General features: G+C 42.9%; 1 pseudogene; it reads right to left on the bottom strand.

Annotated features, from left to right (window-relative positions):
- Window positions 1-14,630: 14,630 nt before the first annotated feature.
- LOC124597424 lies at window positions 14,631-14,748 on the bottom strand (annotated as a pseudogene).
- Between the last annotated feature and the right edge of the window lie 4,612 nt (window positions 14,749-19,360).

The following is a 19,360-nucleotide window of genomic DNA, read 5'->3' as shown; positions in this document are numbered from 1 at the left end:
AAGGTATGACGGTGGTAGTGGTTGAATGCTTCGCGTATCGCTCTTTTTACAGCAGCACGAATCTCTACTAACTTTTGCCTGTCCTCATTCTCCCGATCTTTCTTGTACCGCGAGTGCAACTGTCTTTGCTTCCTGAGCATTCTCCGAATTGCGCTGTTAAACCACGGTGGGTCTTTTCCGTCCGTAACCTACTTTTTCGGCACATACTTGTCCAATCCGTGATTTACAATGTGTTTAAAATTTGCCCATAATTCTTCCACGTCCATCGTACCGGAAGTAAATAAAGTCGATTCATTCACTATGTGGGATTCTAAGAACTGCTTATCTGCTCTTTCTAGTAAGAATACTCTCCTAGCCTTCTTGACCGACTTTTTAACTTTCGTAACCATAGTCGTAATGACAACATCATGATCACTAGTCCCTCGTAATGACAACATCATGATCACTAGTCCCTGTCTCAACACTGACACCGTCGATGAGGTCTGGTCTGTTCGTGGCTACCAGATCTAAAATATTTCCATTACGCGTTGGCTGTCGATTTAGCTGCTCAAGGCAGTTTTCGGATAATGTGTTCAAAAGTAATTCACACGACGGCTTGTCTGTACCATCTGTACTGAATCCATAGACATCCCAGTCTATACTAGGCAAGCTGAAGCCGCCTCCGACTAATATGCATGATCCGGGTACTTCTGCGATACAGAATGTAGACTCCCTTTGAATGATTCTAGAACTGTCACGGTGGAACCTAGCGGCCGGTAATAACACCCCACAATTAACTTTATTTCCCATAGTCCTGTTAAACGTGTCCAGATAACTTCACAATCACACTCTACTTCGACCTCAGTAGACACAATATTTTTGTCAACTGCAATGAAGACACCGCCTCCTACGGTGTCTAATTTGTCTTTCCGATACACGTTCCAACCCTCACTAAATATTTCACAACTTCCTATCTCAGGGTTCAGCCAGGTCTCAGCCCCGAGAATAATTTGCGCGCCACACGCTTCCTGGAGGGCAGTAAATTCAGGAACTTTATTCCGAACACTCTGAAAATTTACTGCTAATATCTTGATAGCTGAAGTGTCTTTACACTGAGCGCGTCCTGATTTCCCTGCCTGCACGTCGACTGCTGAGTGTTCATCAGGACACCTCGCACTACTGCTTAGCCTAAAAGACCCCCATGTGCACGGCACAAGTACTCTGCTACCCAAGTAACTGCTTCCTTTGTGTAGTGCACCCCTGACCTATCTAGGGGTGTCCTACAGTTCCCCACCCAATAGCGCAAGTCTAACTATTTACGCAAACTTCACAATTTACATGAGGGGCTGATATGTGACGCACGGGCTCTGCTGTTAGGAACATCAGGAAGAATGCATTGGTGTTATTCTGAACTATTTTTGTTAACAGTTTCTGAAAGCACTGGAGAAGATTTCTATTGCATGTCCAGAGGGGGGACTTGGCTGTTATTTACATAGACATGAGACGTCAATATAGGACTGACAGTTTTTTAGCTACATCTGCATGGGTGAGTCGCTCCACAGACATCTCTCACTTGGCAGTTTGGCCTGCGGAGTACCAGCAGGTATGCGTGGTGTCTGGGTAAACACATACACAGGCAGAAGCAGCTTGCATGTCCCATTAGGAACGCTGTGGAGAATGTACCCTGTGCTATTCTGGGAAGCATTGGAACAGATTTCTATAGTGCATTCAGAGGGGAGACTCGGCTCTTATTTACATAGACCTGTGACGTCAGTATAACACTGACAACCTTTTATCTGCTCCTACAATGGTGAGTCGCTCGGGATTAGCTCTTTGATGGATCGCAAGTAGAAAAGCATTGCGCCAGCAACAGGAAACACGTGCGCGTCCAGAGGGCGACTTGGCTCTTATTTACATAGATATGTGATGTCAGTATAACACTCGAAGAATTTTAACTGTATACTCGAAAATACACGCGACTTTAACCTGCTGGCTGCGTTCGCCTCTCCGGCCGAAGCTCGCATTCGGAGTCAGCGGCGTCAGAGCATGTGACTGCGTTGGGACCTTTGTAGGGAAGATTTAGCTAACGTTTTGTGGTTGACAATAGTTAGAAAGTGTTTTTTATGTGCACTGAATGTTCGTGCACTGCATTATTTTTGGCTGTTTAAGTATTTTGAGCGCGTTTGCAGAGCTTTTTAAATGCATTATTTTGACAATTTACGAATTGTCTGTGTGTCTGTACATCAGTGTACTCCATTATTTCAATAATTTATAAGTAGTTTGCAGGTCTGTAGGCTATGTATTGTGACTCCAAGCATGTCAGAGCGAGTGTTTTGTACCATTATAATAAATAAGCTATGTAAATTCCATCCCTAAATAAATTGTTCCAAAATAAATAAAGTACACCCCTTCCTCTCTCCAGCAGCGCAGCACAGGCTAATTCCTTTTCCCTCCATTTCGCCCACAGACCACCATCTTGAATTATGTCACAGAAGGGATGACAGTGCCCTCTTATGGCGGTCTTTGTACCAGGTCAGTTGGACCTGGACCTCATGGTGAATGCACTGGATGGAGCTCCTGCATCAGATTGTTTAAATAAAGACTGCCTGCAAAATAAAGACTTATGTCAATCTTATTCAGCAGCCTAGCAGAGGCTGAGTCCTTTCCCACCAATTCCAAGGGAGAGGTGGCAGTCCGATGACTTAGGTTAGTGGAGGTAGCCCAAGTGACCTATTTTCCCGCCATTTTCTTAGGTTCGTGGAAGCAGCCCAAGTGACCTTCTTTCCGCTAAAATCTGGATCTACCGCCATTTTCTAGGGGGGGAGGGAAGGGGAGGGCGTTAGGTTAGTGGAGGTAGCCCAATTGACCTATTTTACAGCCAAAATTTGAAGTTCACACAATGATGTCGTTGTGACATTGCCACATCTATCGTCGCCATGTTGGATCCGCCATCTTGGATAAATTTGGCAACAATGTCAATGTAGAGTGGGGCCATACATAGTTGTCCCACTACTCAGGGCATGGTAGCCATTCAGATTACATAATGTACATCTTATGACATACAGACCACCATCCACCTCTCTCATACTGCCTCTAAGTTCAGTAGAATGTTCTGACTCTTCCAGCAGCGGATTTTTTTTTTTTTTTTTGGGGGGGGGGGGAGGGGGGGGGTTTGTAACTGTAACAAGAAAAGTATAAGCAAATTAACTTAGAGAATGTCAGAACTTTATTCCTCTATCACATTAGATTAGCACTTTTCGCACAGAAGCTACTATCCTCCCACAAACTGAATTTGTTAATAACAAACCTTTGGAGCCCTGGGGCACCTCAGCCAATGGCCACAGGGGGAGGGGAGAGTCAAGGGAGTGCTGACACTAATGTTAGAGATTTTGGGAATGATAAAGCTGATAATTCTGGGAATCCCCACTGATTATCTACTTACCTCGATTAGGGGAAAAGCTCCACCGCCAGAGACAGCTGCTGTGGGTAAGAACATAATAATGACCGCCATCGACTATAGTGAATTGTAAAACTGGCTAGATGGCTCACATTGCAGCAAAGACCTCTCCACTTAAGTGCTAGACAACAACTAGCGAGCAGCTAGAGTATCAGAACCACCTGCTGGCCGTGGGGTACCTCTGCTGACCGCACGTCTCAACGCTCACAGATTGGTACGGGGAAAGGGAGCCCACTGTTAGATGTTCCAAGCCTCTAATGTAGTTACCTGGACTGATGACTCGCGATACACCCTGGAACATGCAAGCTACAAGTGTGTGGAAAAGCACAATAAAATTGCCCAAGGAGATTAAAGAGGTTACTGAAACAAGCTTATTTCAAAAAGGAAGTTAAAAAGGACATTCTGCACGATGAGGGATTACTTAAATAACACAAATAGGGATAAAATACAAAATGTAACACAAATAAATAATTAAAACGATAATAAAACATCTAACATTTCACATAACACTTTCAAACTATGTTTTCCTTCTTTTTTCTCTTCATTTTTCGTTTTTACTGGACAACTTTATTCTCAAAGCTATGCAGTGTATACAAGTAACAACTGATCCCTAATGGCACGAAACATCGCTGTTATGGTGATGACACCAACTGATAGTGTGTGTAGTCCTGCATTATGAAATAATGTGTGTATAGCGTGTGTAGTGTGTACAGCGACTGGGAGCGAGAAATGAACAATGAAGCATCAGACTTTTGGATTAGTAAATAACTTCTTTGTGAAACGGTATTGTACGCTAGAAATAAACCGAATGAGGTAGCACTGTCTTAAACGGACTGCTCTTGTATTGGGGAGGATGGAGGCATCAATCTTCATGCGTAAATCCTGATTTAGGTTTTCCGTGGTTTCCCTGAATTACTCCAGGAAAATTCCGGGATTATGAATACTATAAGGCCAAGGCCAACTACTTGTCCATCGTTGTCAAACTAGAAACTTACATATCCTTGTTAAAGATATTCACAGATGAATTAAACACTACTGCTACTACTACTACTACTACTACTAATACTACTGCAGGTGTGGTGATGCTTCCCACTTGTGCATAGAGGCTGTTAGGTGGTAACGGTATTCTCTTGTGGCGGATGTTTACATGTGATGGACCTATTGTGTGACCACGTACATCTTTTTTTGTCGCATATGTTACGTCTTAGGCGACCTTCATCTTCGGTTAGTCGATGTACCATTCCATCGCCCCCCCCCCCCCCCCCCCCCCAGCTCAAAATGGTATGATGAACACTCCATGAACATAAAACTTTTACTGTCTCGTGCAGCCACTGCCACGGTGCAACAACACTATGATAATGATGGACGAAGGTGCTATAGTCTATTACGGAGGCGTACCTAATGCAGTTATTCACGAGTGTACTTCTACACAAGATAATTACATTGAGATGACAACATTATGGGATAGCTCCTAATATCGTGTCAGACCTTCATTTGCCTGTCGCAGGGCAGCAACTCGACGAGGAATGGACTCAACAAGTCGGTGGTAGTATCCTGCAGAAATACTGACAAGGGAACCTCCCGATCGCACCCCCCTCAGATTTAGTTATAAGTTGGCACAGTGGATAGGCCTTGAAAAACTGAACACAGATCAATTGAGAAAACAGGAAGAAGTTGTGTAGAACTGTGAAAAAATAAGCAAAATATACAAACTGAGTAGTTCAAGGGAAGATAAGCAACAATAAGGAGAACAGGAACTCAGGAGCGTTATGGTCTCGTGGTAACGTGAGCAGCTGCGGAACGAAAGGTCCTAGGTTCAAATCTTCCATCAAGTGTAAATTTTAATTTTTTATTTTCAGTTTATGTGACAAACTCTTATGTTTTCATCACTTTTTTGGGAGTGATTATCACATCCACAAGAAAACCTAAATCGGGCAAGGTAGAAGAATCTTTTTACCCATTCGCCAAGTATACAAGTTAGGTGGGTCGACAACATATTCCTGTCATGTGACGCACATGCCGTCACCAGTGTCGTATAGAATATATCAGATGTGTTTTCCTGTGGAGGAATCGGTTGACCTATGACCTTACGATCAAATGTTTTCTGTTCCCATTGGAGAGGCACGTCCTTTCGTCTACTAATCGCACGGTTTTGCAGTGCGGTCGCAAAACACAGACACTAAACTTATTACAGTGAACAGAGATGTCAATGAACGAACGGACAGATAATAACCATGCAAAAATAAAGAAAGTAAAATTTTCAGCAGAGGGAAGACTTGAAACAAGGATCTCTCGTTCAGCAGCTGCTCACGCTACCACGGGACCACGGCGCTTCTAAGCACACTTCGTCCATGATGTTGCTTATGTGGCCCATGGACTACTCAGTTTGTATATTTTGCTTATTTTTTCACAGTTCCACACAACTTCTTCCTGTTTTCTCAATTGATCTGTGTTCAGTTTATCAAGGCCTATCCACTGTGCCAACTTATAACTAAATCTGAGGGGGGTGCGATGGGGAGGTTCCCCTTGTGAGCCACGCTACCTGTATAGTCGTGCATAATTGCGAAAGTGTTGTCGCTGCAGGATTCTGTGCACGAACTGATGTCTCAATTATGTCCCATAAGTGCTCTATGGGATTCATGTTGGGAGATCTTGGTGGCCAAATCATTAGCTCGAATTATTCTGAATGTTCGTCAGACCAATCGTGAACAACTGTGGCCTAGTGATACGGCGTATTGACATCCACAAAAATCATCATTGTTACCGAACATGAGGTCTATGAATGGCTGCAAATGGTCTGAAAGTAGCCGAGCATTAACCATTCTCTGTCAATTATCAGTTCAGTTGAACGAGAGGACCCAATACATTCCATGCAAACACAACCCAGCTTGCACAGTGTCTTGTTGACAACTTGGGTTCATAGCATCGTCGGGTCTACGACACACTCGAAACCTACTATCAGCTCTTAACAGCTGAAATTGGGACTTATCTGACCAGGCCACGGTTTTCCAGTCGTCTAGGATCCAACCGCTATTCTCACAAGCCCAGGAGAGGCGCTGCAGATCGTGTCGAGCCGTTAGCAAAGGCACTCGCATAGGTCGTCCGCTGCCACAGCCCATTAACGCCAAATTTCGCCGCAGTGTCCTGACGGATACGTTCGTCGTACGCCTCACATTGATTTCTGCGGTTCTTTACAGACTGTTGATTGTCTATTAGCACTGAGCTCTCCGCAAACCCCGCTGCTCTCGGTCGTTAATTGAAGGCCGTCAGCCACTGCGTTGTCCGTGGTGAGAGGCAAAGCCTGAAATTTGATATTCTCGGCACACTCTGTACACTTTGGATGTCGGAATACTGAATTCCCTAACGATTTCCGATATGGAATGTCCTATGCGTCTAGCTGCAACTACCATTCCGCGTTCAAAGTCTATTAATTACCCTCGTGCGGTCATAATCACGTCCGAAACCTTTTCACATGAATCACCTGAGTATAAAGTACACCACCGACATTGCCCTGCCATTTTATAGCTTGTGTACACGATACTACCGCTGTTCGCATACGTGCATATCGCTATCCCATGAATTGTGTGACTAAAATATTTTTATACTTTCTTCTTACTGGTCTAGCAGCGATTGCACAGAATTGTGGCACAGATAAGTTCCATTTTCTGCCAATGTTTTTACAAATCGTATTTTTCTTACATATTCCTTCACTTTCAGTACCCGCGCACGTTATTAAAACATAAAGACCGCGAAGGGGGACTATTTACAAAGCTGCTACATTATCATCTACATTAAGCAGTTAGTGTTGTCACAGACTGTAACGTGGTTTGTATTGTACAGATGCAGACGATGGATTGCTGTAGGTTTCACAGGTTATTTGCATCCTGTGCCCACCTGTATTGTATTAAGATATTTTCCACAAAAAATAATCTCAGCAAAGTTATAAACAAAACAGTAGCTCTTGAATTCAATTTCTTCTCTGTTATTGTCCTCGCCCAGCGGTTAAGATACTCTCATTGTATAATACATCTGTTTCTGGCTATATCTTGTTCGCTATTGTGAACTCCTGAACAAGTTTTAGGTAACTGGAGGAAGGAAGCTCTATCCAGCGCGGAGGTTCAAAATTCAAATGGCTCTGAGCACAATGGGACTTAACATCTGTGGTCATCAGTCCCCTAGAACTTAGAACTACTTAAACCTAACTAACCTAAGGACATCACACACATCCATGCCCGAGGCAGGATTCGAACCTGCGACCATAGCGGTCGCGCGGTTCCAGACTGTAGCGCCTAGAACCGCACGGCCACTCAGCCGGCAGCGCGGAGGTGATGGGACGATCCTTCCATAATTCGTGAAAGGGACTTGGGGTCTAGTGGAACACACTCTAGTGGGTACTGTGACAGTGGTGAGAATTTCTCCCGTTCCACCAATAAACGATTCCGGTTAAACCTGTGGAACAGTAATGTACGTCACGCTGCACACCTGCGGTTGAGAATGGGGCTTCGCAGGACACAACGGAATTTCCGGCAACGGAAGAACCGATCATGTAAACTGGACTCACTTTCGGTAGGATATGGGTTCAAATCACCGCCCACGTTCACGTTGTCTGTGGTTACAGGAAAGTGGCGAACACTGGAATGGCTTCTTTGAAAAGCTTACTTCAAGTTTCTTTCTTATACTTACACTATCCGAGTTGCTTTTCTGATTCTAATGACCTAGTCGTCGACTTACTGTTAAAACCTAATCTCCCTTCGTTTTCTGTAGTACATCGATCGAAACCCAAATTAGTGATCACAGGAATCAGATATAATTTCACTATTAACTAGTTTCGGGCGCATCTTACTTTGCCCGTCTCAATGAAGTACAAAAATTCTCGGAACAACTTTCACCCTGATCAGAACTTTTCACCTCGAATTACACAAGATATTCAGTATTTATTAACATTAGTCAACTCGTTTCTTTACAACCACAACGAGGACAAAAATCAACACATGGTTACAACGCTTTCTGGTAACATCTACAGCTAGGATTTCGGGTCAAATTGGTGGACAGTGAAGCTGTGTTTACTGTACGCGAAACAGCCTCGTGTAACAGCTTTGCAAGCCAAGTCTTGCTAGTGCAAAAGGGGGTGTGTGAGGCTGTTTCACGGTCAGGCAGAAACAAGGGATAGTAAAAACCGACGGGTTGAAACTGTTACCAGTATTTTAATTCTGAATAATCAGTATTTTTCGCTATTTGGTTGCTCTGTTATAACGGATTTTTAATTTTTTTAAACTAATAATCGGGTAAAACAACCGGTATATTAATTTGCCATAGCAGCGATGCTATTGTTTTGGTTTTTAAATGAAATGTTTTTTGAAGTCGAGTAATGTTTATTTGAAAGATTTCCATTGATATGAAATACTGCGTTATTACATAAAATGGGAAAAACGATCAGTACTATTTTCATAACAGTACTGACAGAAACGAGCAACAGACACGTAACATAAGAATCGGTGCAGCATTATTTTATTGTTCTGCTCTTCTTTTACACTTAATAATAATAGAGGGTCTAGAAGACGTGAATAACGAAACTTTGAAAAGACATATCTCTACAACGATATGAACACAAGTCGTAGTTCAACGTTGTTACCAAAAATCTCGAAAACTCCTTGACCGGTTTAATTCAAAATTATATATATAGTTGTCAAGAAAAATTTCGAAACGTTCTTAATTGGCTTACTTCAAATTTTTGCACAATCCTTTAATAAATATTCTTTTTCCTTACATATAATTTTAAACAGAAATCGCGTGTATATATATATATATATATATATATATATATATATATATATATATATATATATATATATATTGTTTCGTTTTTTTCCTCGCAGTCGGTTTTAAAAGGAAGTGGGAAAGTTATATTTATGGCTTACTGGCTTACGATTATAGTACTACTACTATATCTGAATCTTTCGGATGTTGGTTGATTGATTGATTTGGGGGAGGGGATGAAACAGTGAGGTCACCGGTCCCATCGGGTTAGGGATGGATTGGGAAGGAAGTCTGCCGTGTCCTTTCAAAGGAACCATCCCGACATTTGCCTGAAGTGATTTCCCTAAATCAGGATGGCTGGACGCGTGTTTGAACCGTCGTTCTCCCGAATGCGTGTCCAGTGTGCTAACCACTGGGCCACTTCGCCCGGTCGTCCAAATGTAATGCTACCCATTTGCAGATTTAAACTATACGTAATACTATCATTGGAGTTTCTATCCTTACAGATCCATCATCAAAAAAAGGTCTCTCATAACCCGTATACCAACGATCCCAACCGATTATAGGAAGCTGAAATTCCAAATCAAGATTTCGTTGGCAATGACAATAAACAGGGATCAAAGTCAGAGAAGGGAGGAAGAGAAGAGTGACAGATAAGGGGGAAGAAATGGACAGGGAGGGAGAAGGGGCACGTGGACAGAGAGAGGGAGGAGGAGCTGCAGAGCGGTATGAAGGAAGAGGAGACTGGCAGAGAGAGCGGAAGGAGGTGATGGACAGACAGAGGTGAGGAGAAGGAGATGGGCAGAGAGAGGGGGGCACAAGGAGATTAGGACGTGTATCCAATTCCCATACACCTTTAGCAATTCGAAGCATTGCCGGATTCGTTAATAAATGAAATAAAATCAGCCGTCACATTTCCAAAGCAGAGTAAAATATTTATGGAGACCTGGGGGTGGAGCAGGAATGGGAGAACACAGCAGATGGAAACTTAACGCTTTTGGTTCAGCCAGTACAAACAATAGTGTCACCAGTAGTTGCTCAAATGCTAGCCGATCCTTTGGTGTCGTCTTGTTGTCACTGTAGCCTTGTACCATGGGAAGCAAGGAGAGGATGCTACTTGGTGGCCGGTATCCTCTGTCTCTAACACAACTGCACACATATATTAACAGGGTTCTTTATTGGTAAGTACAAGAAGTTACTTAAGATATTCCAGGTGTTTTGGTACTAGCTCTTCTGTAAACTATTGTTTGTACTGGCTGAACCAAAAGCGTTAAGTTTCCATCTGCTGTGTTCTCCCATTCCTGCTCCACCCCCAGGTCTCCATAAATATTTTACTCTGCTTTGGAAATGTGACGGCTGATTTTATTTCAGCCTCGCTGCTGGGGAAGTACACATCCCGCTATGCATAATACTCTGGTTGCTAGGTACTGACTCCGAGCCAGAGGCTGAGCTAACTGCGACTGCGACTCCCACTCGGCTGCGACTGACTGCTCGACTCGTTGACTCACTGGATGACTGACTGACTGGGCGCTCCGGTCAGCGGCGGCGGTGAAAATACCGGCGGCTGAGTGGGTGTTGGCGGCGCATTGTCTGCAAATCAGTTTTTGGCGTCTCTCCTGATAGGTGGGTGCTTTTAGTAATAGGTCATATTGCTGCTAACTTTTAATATAATAGCTCATATTTCCGTCAACTTTTGCCAAAAATGCATATATCGTTTTTCTCGTATCTAACGGGACACACGAATAAGAAAATGAATATGTTGCTCACAAGACAATATTTAACGTTCTATTATGAAAGATAAACAGATAAATTAGTACACAACTTTATTTCTCACGACTGTAGCAGAAAATCGGTGTACCACAACAGTCGTTTCGCGAACATAATACATTCTTGCACAGAGTCGACAATACGCTCTCAGAGCCAAAGAAGGCGGCTTCTGCCGTAATAATCATCGCAGTCGCACAGGTGATCCCAGTAACCAGTTTGAATACAGTCTTTGCCTTGTTCACAACATGCCTAAAGCAAAGTGCTCCGACAGCGTGAAGTTGCGAGGGTATGTTCGAGAATTTGGAGAGAAGTTCTTTAGTACTGATGGGAAAATATTATTTTGTAAACTGTGTGTAGTTAAAGTAAGTGGAGAAAAGTGCTTTAATGTGCAAAACACTGTAATACCGCTAAACACAGCAGCTGTGTGAAACGAAGTGCTGAAAATAACAGCAGTCAAACGCTGTTATTTGAACAGACAGGTCAATCGTCAACTGTGCAGTCATTCTGCAAGGATTTGTGTGAGATGATGGAGTCCTGCAACATCCCATTGGAAAAGCTGAAGAATCCACGCTTCAGACAGTTCTTGGAGAAGTACACAACACAACCAATTCCAGATGAATCTACACTGAGAAAGAACTATTTATCCGTATGCTACAATGATGTGCTCAACAAAATACGAATTACTATTGCTGAGCAAAAGATCTGGCTGTCGATAGATGAATCTACGGATATTAGTGGGCGATATATTGTAAATGTTGTTGTTGGTGTCCTCAAAGTTGATGGCCCTGGAGATATGTTCCTACTAACGTGCGAAGCTCTCGATAAAGTAAACAATTCGACGATTGCTACTTTGCTTGACAACTCTCTGAAGCTACTGTGGCTGGATGGTGTGAAAAGAGACAACGTTTTGTTGCTTGCAACAGGTGGTGGTTCATATACGACTAGAGCAGCCAAAAGGCTTCAGATTCTCTACCCCAGTATGGTGTACGCCACTTGCCTTGCAAATGCGTTGCACAGAGTTGCCGAAGAGGTGCGATCAAATTACTCTGACGTGGACAAATTAATTTCCAGTGGCAAGAAAATCTATGTGAAGGCTCCGCTACGGGTGCAGAAATTAAAGGAACAAGCACGTTCAACGCCCCTCCCACCTAAATCTGTTCTTAGAGGATGGGGTTCTTGGCTTAATGCTGCTGAGTATTACTGCACCTACTACACCCAAATAAAGACAATCTTCTGTGAACTTGATAGCGATGAATCAAGGGCTATTAAAATTGTGAAAGAAACTTGGCATACATCAACGCCAATTTTTCAGTGATATCAAAAGCCATCAAACGACTGGAAGCTGTTGGCACTCAGCTATGTGAGGCCCTGAGTATTGCGCAACATGTGCAGAGTGGGTTGGGTTGAGCTCGTGGTCATGTGGCTGACAAAGTGAAAACCAAATTGCAAAGTGCTCTTCAACGGAATCCTGGATACTCTACATTGTGCAAAATTAGTGACAGTCTTTCAGGGAATGCCGCAACATTTGAAGATACTGAAACAAAGCTGAACTCCAGTGACATGGCTGCCTTCAAATACGTTCCAGTGACGTCTTGTGAAGTGGAGAGGAGCTTTTCCAAGTACAAAACTATCCTCAGCGACAATTGTAGATCTTTGACAATGGAAAACCTGAAAATGCACCTTGTGATCGAGTGCAATCTTGCAGATACTGAAGATTGACCTACGGTATTAAATAATGTGAAACGCTTTAAATACTATGTAGAAATATAAACATTGTTTTACTGTTTCGATAGATGATCTTTTCACTGTACTTTGTGTTTAGAAAATAAAACATTCAGACATTCAAGAAATAGGTGCAAATTAGCGACGAACCCTAGAGGAAGAGAGAACTATACTTACAATATTTTGAGAAGTGAATTTTGTATTACTTCATGGTGAATAAAAAATTAAATAAACAAACAAGAATACTTTAAATAAACTTCTATTAAGTCATATTTTACTTTTTTAATGTCATATTTATGTAAGTTTTAGGCCATAAATGCTTGCATATTTCACTGTTTTTTAGTAATTAAAATTTGGGCCCTAGTTATTACCCTAGTGTCCATTCTCAAAGTTGCATTGAGAAATCTCAATCTTAATATAATGCAGCCAAACTCCTGTCTCAAAGGCTTCTGAGCAACCTCAAAGACAGAAATTCAAAAGTATTACAGAACCTCCTGAGGTCCAGTTTTACATTATCAGATCCACAGATAAAAAAAAGAAAATTACATGGACGCCTTCAGCGACAGCATTACAAATTGGTCCCAAGAGGTAATTAACCACTTCGATGAAATCGGTAAATCTCCACCTATACGACACAGAGAGGAACAACTGCAAACCGTCTTCGATCATCACATGTTCAGGAAGTAGGCAAAAATCATCTAGTGGAACATGAAACCTTGTTTCTGAAAGAAACATGTAATGAATAAACCATGGCCAAACACAGCATCAAGAAGGTAGTGGTCGACAGAGGCAGATGACAGAATGCAAGGACCGATCAGTCGTCAGAGAGGAACTAATAACTGTCGATTCATCATTATCATCGACCCGACGGGCAACTGTGGCTTCAGTGACCACAAGCACCAATAATAGACAGCTCGTAGAAAGCGGGCTGAACACACTGCGCCCCTTGCGCCGGCTATCATTGACCTCTGTACAGCAACAAGCCTGGCTGCTTTGGTGTCTGGTACATTGGGCCTGGAGTCTCATTGATTGGAGTAGAACTGTCTTCAGTAATGAGTCCCGCTTTGCTTTGAGTCTCGATGATCAGTGAAGGTGTCTCTAGAGACGCCTCAGACAATAGAGGGACACCAACATGACTGTTACCAGCCATACAGCTCGACAACCAGGAGTTATGGTCTGGGGTGCCATTTCATTTCATAGCAGGGCCCCTGTCATCCGTGGCACCCTTACAGCACAGCAGTACGCCCCATTTCGTTGCCTTTCATGGTAAGCCATCCTGAGCTTACATTACAGCAAGACAATGCTTGCCTGCACACGACGAGAGTTTCTACTGCTTGTCTTCTTGCTTGCCAAACCATAACTTGGATAGCGAGTTCGCCGGATCTGTTCCCAATTGAGAACGTTTGGAGCATTATGAACAGGACCCTTCAACCAGCTCGGGATTTTGACGATCTGTCGCGCCATTTGGATAGAATTTGGCACAATATCCCTCAATAGGACAACCAACAGCTCTAACAATCAGTGCCAAGCCGAATAATAGCTTGCATAAAGGCCAGAGGTGGGCCAAAGCGTTGCTGACTTGCTGAAGTTCTTCCTCTTGAATGAATATCTAACACTTCTGTAACTGTAATCATTTATTTGTCTGTAAATGTACATCACCGATTTTCGTTCCATTCGGATAGTTCCTTCGTCATGTGTCTTTCTTCCTCTTACTACTAAACTAAACTAAACTAAACTAAACTCCGTCCGTTCGTGCCATGAAGGCCCAACGATACCGACCGGCCGCCGTGTCATTCTAAGTCCACAGACGTCACTGGATGCGGATATGGAGGGGTTTGTGGTCAGCACACCGCTCTCCCGACCGTATGTCAATTTACGAGTCCGGAGCCTCTACTTCCCAATCAAGTAGCTCCTCAGTTTGCCTCACAAGGGCTGAGAGCACCCCGATTGGCAACAGCGCTCGGTAGACTGGATGGTCACCCACCCAAGTGCTAGCCCAGCCCAACAGCGCTTAACTTCGGTGATCTGACGGGAACCGGTGTTACCGCTGTGGCAAGGCCGTTGGCTCTTCCTCTTACAGCGTAATAAAAATTGAATATTGCTTATCTTCTACCGGCGTCTCGAAAAGTAATGGGAGATTGAATACTACAAAAAAAGTACTAATATTCTCCTATTCATTCTAATTTTTTGAAAACTTGCTCAAAAATCATGTTGTAATCGAGGATCGCACCCCTATTTGGGCATTACGAACAGTCAATGCTAAAAGCTGAAAACTGACAATTCAGAACTCTGTTTTTCGTGTAAGTTTATTACTGGAAACAACAGCATTAAAAAACCGAAAATTGGTTATTTCTGAAACAGGTTATTTTGAGCGACTTTAGCAGTCAGGTTACGCTGAGAATGAAATAACCGGTGACTAAAAACCGGTTGTTGCAGCTACAACCACCATCTCTAAGCAAAAACCAGCTTGTTTTTCATGAAAGGGCTTTGCATCTCTCATTTCGTGCTGTGTAAACGTCGCTGTTTGTTATCACAAAACAGTGAACGAACCTCATCGATTGCTACAAAAAGTATTCGTTTTTGTGTTATTGGTAAGAAAAGGCCATCAAAATGGGGCATGAAGAGGGAATGCGCTGAAGAAAACGGGCGTGGTCCTCACTCTTTTCGTGCTTGTTCCGCGCAACGTTTCGCTACAAAAGGCCAAAATAACTTTTTGCAGCTGTATCGCGTCCGCGCGTGGAGTGGTGAAAATGCACCGTAAGATATGATATTCAAAAATGGTTCAAATGGCTCTGAGCACTATGGGACTTAACATCTGTGGTCATCAGTCCCCTAGAACTTAGAACTACTTAAACCTAACTAACCTAAGGACATCACACACATCCATGCCCGAGGCAGGATTCGAACCTGCGACCGTAGCGGTCACGCGGTTCCAAACTGAAGCGCCTAGAACCGCACGGCGACATGATATTCGCTGTAGCAGTCAGTTCCCAGGAATCCTCACGCAAGACTCTCACACGTCCATCGGTTTCTTCGTATTACATGTCCTTGTGAATTTACCTCGCTGTGTATGATACAGTGAAGCTGTCTGTGAGAAATCTATGCAGATCTTTGCAGAATCATCTGGGTTCGGGTAAAAACTATTTGTAGCAATGTTAGACTGACTTGTAAGACGAACTAAAGAGCTGAGAAAGAATGAATAGCGTAGCAAGCTGAAAAAAAGGTCTCGTCTTCCAAAGCCGAGCTACTTAACTTCTAGTCCATTTGTCCTATGAAAACTTTTTCAGGGCTTTACAAAACCACTCCTTACGAATGCCGAGTTTGATCATCTTACATTGTACAGTCTCATACATAAAAACTGACCGCCGGCCGGCCGCCACAGAGTCTAAGTCCGAGTCGTTCACTTAAGGTGGCCAATACAACTGACCGCCCACTGTAAGATGGGGAAGTGTTAGGAGGAAGTGAGCCTGTGGTCTTGCGGTAACCGTCGTGCATTCTGAACTTGGAGTCGCATGTTCGCGTCCAACTGTTTTTTTTATCACATTTCGGTGTAAAGTGAAGAGTCTGATTGAACATCGAAGACAATTCGCGTAATATTCTACGCACCCGCAATAACAAGTATTCCAGAAACAATTCCGCAGGACAGCTCGTGGCTGCGTCGCGATCATAACAGCTTACGCTCGAGCGTTTCCTCGCGCTGCAGCGGCTACCGGCCACCGGCCAGACGCCACCCGCCGCCTGAAATCCGGTGCCGCCCATGTGAAGGCGGCGCCACGCTGTCAGTGTATGTATCAATGCCATTTTCGAATTTGAAGTTCTAGTTATCATCTTGCAGTTACGCATTGGATTTTGCATACTTGAAAATCATGAACAACAGTTATGCCTTGTAAAATTGAGTCGCAAGTGGAAAAAGGAGTAACATCTGCAACACAACGTTTACTTTTGGTATAACAGAGGGGTGAATGTAGAGGAGGCAGCTAGAAAGATTTGAACTGTGCGTGGAGCGAGTGCCTTTGGGAAAAGTACGCCAGAAAAAGATATTCTTGTTTCAACAAAGATCGTTCTGGCATGAATGATTTTTCACATTAAGGAAGTCTCGACTACTGATATATGTGACTGATTTCCATTTTACCGTCATGCGACATTTGCATTCAACAAGCAAAGTTCAGAAGCCTGCTGTAGGAGTACTGCATGCTCTAATTCGAAACAACAAAAATCAACGGAGTGACTATTATTGAACGTCATCAGGTCGCTCATTGAGCATTCCTATGCAGTACTGTTACTGGTGACGTGTTATGATGCCTTTATCGTTAATTTCCTAAGAAGAAATGAAAGACTGAGCCCCACTAAAAGACATAGACTAGAGTAAAGTGTAGTGTGAACATAATATTTTACATTTGATAACTCCATAAGTGTGTTTTGGACTACGAATTCTGCCCCAAGGGGTGTGTTCAACACAGCTGGAATTTGTTGTCAACAACTGAGACACCTTTCGGTCGCAGTGTAAGAAAGTCGAGCAACAAAACTACATCACCTGTGCTACTGCATGATACCTCACTCTGTTGATTTCAGAAACAAAACTATCCAGGAGAATGATAGGAAAGTCGCCTCTCAGACACTTGTATTGATAGGGAAGTCCTCTCTCAAGCACTTGTCCCTCTCGTCATATATTCGAAAAATATTACCTTTCCCGCTCTTGATCGATCAACCGCCAAGGCAATTCATTTCTAGACGAAAATACTCTCAAAACTAGACTGGTTTAATGACATCGTTAAAACAAGTAGGTTTCTACGGGCGTAGAATTTGTAAACAACAGTTGCATTGTCAGATTGTTGTAGATATCGTGGAAGAAAATTCAGTTGCTGATTAATTTCTCTTTGATGATTACTGTTGCGTTTAGTAAACTAATGGAAAATGCAAATAAAATATTCACTTTACTAATACAAATTAAATTCAGCTTACTACAGAAACATCACGACGGCAGTCTATCTTAATAAAGCATTAAGTTCAAAAATGGTTCAAAGGTCTCTGAGCACTATGGGACTTAACTTCTGAGGTCATCAGTCCCCTAGAACTTAGAACTAGTTAAATCTAACTAACCTAAAGACATCACACACATCCATCCCGAGGCAGGATTCGAACCTGCATCCGTAGTGGTCGCGCGGTTCCAGGCTGTACCGAAGCATTAAGTGTCTGTAAGACGATTGATCCTATTTTAACACGAATTAGTAGGATATTACCGACTTTAGACTTCAAAAAGATCTGTATTTACTTCATTTCCTGTATCATTCGCAAGTATTATGAAAATGTGGCATTTCATAGATAAAGTTATGCATTCACAACAACAAAATATATGTCGGCAGAAAACAAACGTGGCATTATGAAATTGGCAGTACCGAAAGGTTTCCGCTCTGACACTAAGCGTTACTGTAAGCAGCAAGCCGAATTTTGCTCGAGCGTTGTCTTACGATTCCCTTATTGAGTTTGTATCTGCCTGCTTGTAGCTCAGCCACAAAAGAATTAAAAATCTGGCTTTCAGCGAGTCTCGAAAGGCGAACGAAAGCAGCTTGCACCTGGTTACCTGGGAACTGGTTTTTTCTACAGTGGGAAGACATCCTTTTGTAGTTGAATTGTTGGCAAATGTCAGTCAGACGTGTGCCGTTGGTCTAAGCGTTTCGGTATGTTGAATTTGTACCAATGATTTTTCTACAGGTTTTTTCTGTTCCAAATAGAGAGTTGAAGACTCCCATTAGTATTTTCACGTCATCTTGGTGAATTTTGCTCATATCATTTTCGAGTGTGTTCCAGAATTTTTCGACATTTTTGGTGTTTTTCTTATTTTCGATGTTGGGGGGGGGGGCATGTGCATTGATGAGTGTATATTTTTTACTGGGGCTCTGAATGAGCATAGTCATAAGTCGATTGTTGATGGGTGTGATTTCTTTGACAGAGCTGATGATAGATCTGTGTTCGAGAAAAGCAATGCCGAAGATTGGTACGCCTTTCGCTACCTTTTGTTGTATTTTGCTCTTGAAGATGCAATGGGTTCCGCAATGCAATGTTTCACTGTCAGTGAGTCGTGGTTCGTGAAGGGCAAGGATGAGAATTTTTTGTTGGTCGACTTCTTTTGTGAGATTATTTAGTTTTCGTGCTTGGATCAATGTGCCGATGCTTAGTTTTCAAATGCATGTTTTCTGCTTGTAGGGAAATTTACCAGAGATCTTCGATATTCTCTGCCGTGCTAACCTGGCCTCCCCAGAATCCGAAATTCCAACTGCCGCCTGTCGACAGTTTCCACAGTTCATGTTTGCTTGTGTTTCATTGGTTTGGCCTGGGTGATTCCAGGACCGGACAGGACCAGACGGTGTTGAAGCCTTTGGAAGCAAATATTTTCAGCCGAGCTCATTGAGCTAACAGACGGTGACCGGAGTAGCGGTGGTTTTCACTCAGACGTGCGTGGATTTTGAGTTCAATGGATTGAGTAGTCGTTGAGGATTGTGTTAGTATTTGGTTCACCCCAAGTATTTGCTTTCTTCGGTACCACCCATATGGGGGAGGGTTTCCCCTATCGACCCCACGGGATTATTATTATTATTATTATTATTATTGTCATTATGTCATCAGCAAATCCGATATGGTGCATCTTCCCATCACTGAAATAGAAGTGTATTGTTCGAC

This window comes from Schistocerca americana, chromosome 2 (genome assembly GCF_021461395.2).
Source record: "Schistocerca americana isolate TAMUIC-IGC-003095 chromosome 2, iqSchAmer2.1, whole genome shotgun sequence".
Taxonomy (NCBI): domain Eukaryota; kingdom Metazoa; phylum Arthropoda; class Insecta; order Orthoptera; family Acrididae; genus Schistocerca; species Schistocerca americana.
Note: the sequence above shows the minus strand (reverse complement) of the source record. Positions and strands in the feature narration are given on the sequence as shown.